At 37.5% G+C, this 7,628-nt stretch overlaps 1 long non-coding RNA gene across 1 annotated transcript; it reads left to right on the forward strand.

The window, feature by feature from the left end:
- The first annotated feature begins 4,419 nt into the window (after positions 1 to 4,419).
- Positions 4,420 to 6,192, forward strand: LOC116017848. The gene is made up of 2 exons (XR_004097980.1): positions 4,420 to 4,471; positions 5,936 to 6,192. It is a non-coding gene; the product is annotated as an uncharacterized LOC116017848 (long non-coding RNA).
- The last annotated feature ends 1,436 nt before the right edge of the window (positions 6,193 to 7,628 follow it).

Raw genomic sequence — 7,628 nt, forward strand, 5'->3', positions numbered from 1 at the left:
CTACGGTCAACCAACAATCACTCAACTGATTATCCTATTACTCCCAGGTAAATTTTTTTTCTAATATAGTTATACTTACTTTATATCAAAATATAAGTGTATCTCAATATCTTGCAATAACTAATCGACAAGTAATTTAATTAATGATATATAATGCAATGCAAATTATCTACATATTGCATTTATACACTTATTTTAGAACACTGCATTTTTGTGATATTTGTTGCATGCAAGGAAGACTCATACTATAATTTATTTGTCGATTCTTATATGTTATAAATCATAATATAATAAGAAACGGATACTTTGATGAAATATGAAGCATGAGTAGTCTGCCAATCAACGGTTATGGACATCGCATTTCAACAGTTTGGATGGGCATCATTCCAAAAAGCCACACACTCCATTTGGTAATCTAGAGTAAAGTTTGGATTAACAGTTTAGATATATGATTCATACATTCTAATATATGTTTGTTTATTGCCTGATGCCAGTATGATGATTTGAATTTTGAGAGCATAGAAACAAGCTCGAAACATGTTTATATGCTTGAATGGTCTTACCTCAAATTTACTGCCCACTATCACACAATGCTTTATGTTGTATGTTGGACTCAAGGTTACTAACTTCTCACAATAGTCAGAGACTTGCTTTATATGTATGAAATATTGACAAAAAAAATTAGGCTTTAGATGTGAGTTTTACTTATTTGTGAGTGACTTGGTAGAACAATCTTGGGTTGCTAGGGATAGTAACTACCTTGGGGCTTGGAATCCTTGGGGTGTGCGCACTTAAGATTCTAGTTCTAATTCCATTGGCATTACAATTTGTGATTGTTAGTAATGTTATGTTTCATATTCTGTTTTATTATTTATATTATATAGTTTGAGATTAGTGGCTACTGATTAGTCAATACTTAACTCCTATAGATTAGGAGAGTTTTATGTTAGCTTCTGTATAGAGACTCTGTAATTCCTGTAACTGAATCAATTGAGAATTGCTACGTTCACCTGGTATCAGAGTTAGGTTAGAAACCTCCCGTTTTTCCCCCCTTCTTTTTCGCACCTCAACATGAGCAATCCGGCCGATGGAGCGATCACTCCATCTGTCGCCGTACCCACGCCGCCGGCAGCCACCCTGCCGGCTGTCCATCACTTCCTCTTAATTAAATTAACCTCTCGCAACTACCTATATTGGCGTACTCAAATCATGCCCTTCCTTCGAAGCCAAGGACTCGTCGGTTACGTAGATGGTTCGTTGCCGTGTCCTCCGCCGACCATTGCCGTCGACCCGCCAACTCCCGCAACGCCGCCGGCTTACATTCAGAACCCGGCCTACCTACCATGGATTCAGCAAGACCAGATTATCCTGTCGCTGATTGTGTCCTCTCTCACTACCGAGGTTATGTATCTCGCCGTCGGCAAGGAAACTTCGCGAGCTGTTTGGGAATCCATTTCAGCCGCCTTTGCATCAACCTCTCGTTCGCGGTGTTTGAGTCTTCTAAGGCAGTTCCAGACCCTACGGCAGGCCAATCTCACACCAGCAGAATACCTCGGCCAGGCGCAGGTGCTCGTGAAGGCACTCTCCCTTGTCGGATGTCCCCTCTCGGCTGACGAGCAGATTCTCTATGTCCTTCGAGGGTTGAGGTCGGAATTTCGAGCGATGGCGAGCTCGCTGACCACTCCCGGCACGCTGATATCTCTGGCCCAACTCGCCGATCACTTGCAGGCGCATGAATTTATTCAGTCAGACGACTTCGCTGTGGCAGAGCCGCCGCCGACGCAAGGGTCTCAGTCAGCGTTTTATGCAGGTCGCGGACGGGCTGGTAATGGCGGTCGCCATTTCTCTTCTGGACGCGGAGGTCGGAACGGGCGTGGTCGCGAAGATGGTCGCGGTCGCAATGGAGTTCCTCGCTGTCAGGTTTGCAGAGCAAATGGTCACAGTGCTGTGACTTGTTTTAAGCGGAATGATGACCACCCAGCGTCGCATGCCCATGCGGCTTTCCCGGGTGAATGAGCGACGTCACCGGGAGCAGAGGTGTGGTATCCAGATACCGGTGCATCGACCCATGCCACGCCCGATGCGCAGATGATGGACCACACCGATCATTACACTGGCAATGATGTGCTGAAAGTGGGCAATGGTGCAGGTTTGGATCTTTCTAGTGTTGGTCGCACGGTTATTCATTCCACTCCGCACAATTTCCAAATGTCAAATTGTAACACCCCATATTTTCCAAACATTATTATTTTAAATATAAATATTTTCAAAAAGAACTTATTTTCTTATTATTAAATATTTTAGTAAAATGTTATAAATCTAATTATATTTGCCGAATGAGCTTATGAATAATATATTTTAAACCCCTTACCTGAAATGATTTGATACAAAATATTTATATATTTATTTATGGTTTTAAAAGCCCTATTTAGGGGATAAATTTATTTATCAAAATTTTGACCCAAAAGTCTATCTGAGATAAACCTGTGACCCTTATATTATTGTTTTGAGCCTAAGTTTGAACCCAAACTAAACTTTAGCCCAAATGGGTTTTAATTTCCTAAACCATAAAGAATTTTATTTCTTCTTGAGCCCAAGTATTCCTAGTCCATTTATTCTAGCCCAAATCTTTAAACCCAATTCAATATAAACCCTATGCATATATATATATATATATAACTATGTACATTGATTTCAACATAGCTGTTCATCCAATAAGCCAAAATCAGCAGCCCCAAATCCCAATCGTGTCTCTCTCTCTCTGCCCGATTTTCCCCTCTCTCGTCTCTCTCTTGGCGAACGACTCAACGTCAACAGCAGCAGATCGAAACGACAGCAGCTGGCGACGGCTTGGGCGGTGGGTAGCAGCGGCGAAGCTCCGGCGGCGCAGTAGGGAAGCGAGGCAGCGGCGGCGGCAGCTCTCGCTCGTCGTCGACGGTGAAGCTCGGTCAGCAGCGCCAGCAAATCAGAGCAGCGCGGTGGCAGTGGCTCCGACGGTTAGCGGCGGCGTGTTCCCTCCTCCGGCGTGGCAGTTTGGACGGCGGCGGTTGTGGGTGGCGTGGGGACCGGAGGTGTGGCAGCAGGTTGGCGGCCGTACGTTGTCCCAGCGCAACTCTAGGCAGAAAATCGAGGAAGATGACAGATCTGTGAGGGATTAAGGTGGATTAGTAAAGTAATTAGTAGTTTTATTAACATTAATGGTGATTAAAGCTTGTTGATGCTATATATTGAATTATTATTGAATTATTGAGATTATGGGTGATAACAAATGATTAAAATAAATGATTATCATTATTAGTGGATAACTAAGTAATGATGAGTTGATTATTGGTGATGATAATGATTAATGGTGATTAAGGATGCTAATTATTGTTAATGATGACTAAGGAGTAGTTATGTATATACTCATTAATTATGATTAATGTGATTAATGGTGATTAATTGTATGGTGATGGTATGATAATGAACATGAAGTGAAGTGGAGAAATGGATTGGTTATGATGAAGTGTTTAAGCTTTAATTAGTTGATAGTAATGGAGTTTAGTTAATTAATGATGGTGGTTAATTGTTGATGATTTGATTAGAAAAGATGCTTAGAGTTGTTGATGTTGGGTTGTTGTTGATGATGAGGGCACGAAACAGATAAAAGATGGATTAAGCTAGATTATTAGGTAATTGACTATTACTAATTATGGTTTAATTAGTGAATAATGTTCATGATTATGCTTAGTGATAAATAATGGCCTAATGACGGTAGTTAATGGTTAATGATTATAATTAATGCTTAAGAGTGATTAAGGTTAATTGTTGGATTATGGGTGCCTAAGTATTGATTACGGATTGTGATGAATGATATTATACATGGGTCATGAACTGATGATGAATGGATTATGAATTAATGGAACTTGATTATGAATTGTAAAAGATTAAAAGGTGATTACTAGCTAATGAGGCTGATTAATTGAATAGTGGCTACTTGATAATAGTTATGGACTAATGATAAAGCTTAATAGTGATTAAAGGTCATTTATGGAATTTATTATTAATGATGATGGTGGTGATGATACAATAATTATATAATGACTAGATGATGGGATTAAAGATTGTTATGGATGTGTTTATGGTTTAATGAAGAAATGGTGTTGATGATGATGTTATTATGCCATTAATAAATGTGATGGTGATTAAGGGATGAAGATGGTTATGGATATGGTAATGGATCATTATTGGAAAGGAGATGACATTGGAATAAGAATGATGGTTTATGGATTAATAGAATGATGGTGATGAAGGGTTTGTTGTGGGAAAATAGATAATATTGAAATATTTATGATGATAAATTAGTGAGGATGTTAATGATAGCATACGTAACTAAATAAAGATTTGGATTAATTCACAGGTTTCCGTTGAAATGGCCAACTTAAAAGTTGAGCCTTAGATTGGATGATTACTATTGGAGCTTAGCTTTGAGGTAAGTTTCTATGTCTGTCAAAACTACCTTTCCCTATCAAATGTGCTATTTATCTAATTTGTGTCCTTAAACTATTTTGAAAATGTGTTTGGGTTTAAAAGTGTGATAAATAGCAAATGAGTATATTTCGGTGTCACTTTATGATTTACAAAGTATGAATATGTGTATGGTTATATAGTGACGACATTATGGTAAATTATTTGAGTATGAAACTATATGGCTTTTGGAAGGTATAAACTATATTTATTGCGAGAGATATAAACTATATTATAAATCATATGTTTGATGTAAACCCTATTTTGGAAATGTATATATTATATATATATGCTCTATCTTGTTTTGAGAGTGTACTTGAATAGCTTGCGGGTAATGGAAAATATCCATGAAAACCTATTTTGAAAGGATATTACTATTATGGAGGAATTATATACAAAGTACCTATTTTTGGAGAATATACTTTGTTTATAATTTATATGGAGGTTATCTATATTTTTATTATTGGAGATTACGAGAATCTTGGGCTGCGGTCCAGATTATTGTGAGCACTTAGGGTTGCGGTCCTATTTGCTATTGATATGAGAACCTAGGGCTGCGGTCCTATTGGTTATTGATTGGGTGGGTAACCTGGTAGCAAAAATCCCGGGTTACTAGGGCTAGTAACTACCTTTGGGGCTTGGAATCCCCGGGGTGTGCGCACTTAGGTTTCTAGTTCCTGTTTCCATTTACTTTGTATAGGTGTGAAGGTTCGGTAGTGGAGGTAAGCTCCGTTCCTATCCTCCTATTGGTGATTTGAGTACCTCCATACTTATGTTTTACTCGTTGATTTAACTATAAACTAAGAATTGTTGGATACCTCCACTTGAGCAATATTATATTATTTTGATATTTGAGAATGACTTGAGAAAACTTATATCTTGAAATGATTATTGGTTGAGTAAACTATATGATTTGAATTCCTCCATATACATATACTATGTATTGTAAATATTTATAAGTAATGTGCTATATACATTCTTCCATACTTGAATTATACTATTTATCTATAATGAGTATTTGGAAAGCTATGCTTTGAAATGATATATAGAGATGTTGAGAAAGGCTATTTTATGAATTCTCCTTACTTATGATACCTTGTGAGTGACTAGCGATGGCTATAAAATTACTATATTGCTTTAAGTATATTTAATATTATACTTGAGAAAATTTATATCTTGCTTATCCTTGGTGTGAGTTAAATCTTTTGAGAACCACTACCTATGATGGAAAATCCTTTTGGAAACACTCTTTTTAAGCTTTTGGCTAAATGGTTTATGGAGTATGGCAAACTTAAGTACCAAATCTATTTATAAAGTATACCTATTTTTCAAGCCATAAATATATTTATTTTACAGGGCGGAGTAGAGCTTACTTAGCATTTTATGCTAATTCTATTTGTTTGTGTTTTCCAAACCTTGTTGTTTTCAGGACTTGATAGAAGTGACCCGTTCTAAGAGTGCGGTGTAGAGCTAGTTTCCCTTGGAGTTGTAGCTTGGTTTAAATGGTTTAGTTTAGAATTCAAAATGTTGTATTATAGTTGATTTGTAATTCGATTAGTGAATTGTTGTAATATGGATTACAGTTAGAAAGCTTTGTAGCCTGTGCGTTTGGGCTTAGTGGTGGTCCAAGCGTGGCATAACACCCCATTGGTTTAGAGTTTGATTTCGCTTCCGCATTTGTTTTCAGAATGGTTAGTAAGAAAGATTGTTTATTTATGATTAATCATGTATTAGAATTTGGGGGTGTTACAGTTGGTATCAGAGCTTAGGTTATATTCCTAGAATGTTAAGAATTGGACTTTAAGAACCTAGGTTGAGCCTTAGGTTAGAGTCCTATCTTAAGTGTTGGACTTTAAGAGCGACCTTAGGACATATGAGCTTAAGTAATGAAGCTTTGGAAATATGAGTTTATTGAGTTTTGATAATTCTAAGTTTGAAGTCTTAGGAATTTGAGACTCTTTAAGAATTCACGGTGAGATGTGAGTTTCCTTATGAGCTTCTATAGTATCTATTTGTGCCTTGTGTAGTAGTCGCGATTGTAAGTAAGTCTTTGCTGAGAATGTGTTCCATAATGTAATTGTGGAAGTGTAAGCTTCAGTAATGCGTTGCTTTAAAGATATTGAGTATTTGGTAAGTTGTGTCTGTTGCACCCTGAGGGTGTGCATCCCTTTGAAGAGGTAAGTGATGCTTAATTGGTGAATGGTTGAGCCACTTAAGGTTTGGAGTTTGATTATAAGTAGGTTTTTAATGATCTAAATGTAATAAAGTTGCAACGTGGATTGATTTGCTTGACTGTTTGAGTAAGAGTAAAGAGGGATTTGGTGAACTCAATGCTCCTGTGTGCATTGAATGTTCAAGCCTTGAGGAAAGTGTTTGGAACTTGTGATTTTAAGACTGAGATTGTGTTTGCAAGGGCGGAGGAGAAGTTCCCTATTCCGTTGGGCGTTATCTCTTAGTCCGATGTCGAGTTTCTTATTGCCTCTTGAGGTGGAATTCCTCGTTTCCTTTGTAGAATCAAATAGCCTCTTGTAGAAAATTCTCTCCGTTTTTAAAACCCCGTTCCCATTTTCTCTCAAAATGGTTGTGTATCAATGGATCTTCATAAAAGGCTTGGCATAAACTAAAACAAGAGGAAACAAAGTTGGATTATAGTTGATCGATTTATGAAGACCACAAGGTCGATAATCGTGAACAAGATTTGGTTTACTAAGGCACTTAGCAAAGGCACATGAGAAACATGTAGCAAAATACCACTGAGCGATTCAAGATGTTAATTTTAGAAGAGGTTTTGGCTTATATCACGCTTTTGGTTTTGGCTTAAGGTGTAACCCCTCGCCTATTCCAATGAGTCTAGGAAATAAGCTGCGATTATACGTGCCGGTCATGAACCGTAAAATTTTTAAGGACGAATTTTCAACTCAGATTTCCCTAGGAAATGGACTGTTATACATAATATGACTAAGTATGAACTTCTTACTTAGTTAAGTTGGGATTAGATGGACTATAAGGGTGGAAATTTATTACGAACCTGCGAACCGCTGAATTTCGCGATATGCCGGGAATTTTCCAATTTTGGTGGTTAATGACGGGATTATTTTTAGAATAATTTTGGTATTAAGATT

Source organism: Ipomoea triloba, chromosome 4 (genome assembly GCF_003576645.1).
Source record: "Ipomoea triloba cultivar NCNSP0323 chromosome 4, ASM357664v1".
Taxonomy (NCBI): domain Eukaryota; kingdom Viridiplantae; phylum Streptophyta; class Magnoliopsida; order Solanales; family Convolvulaceae; genus Ipomoea; species Ipomoea triloba.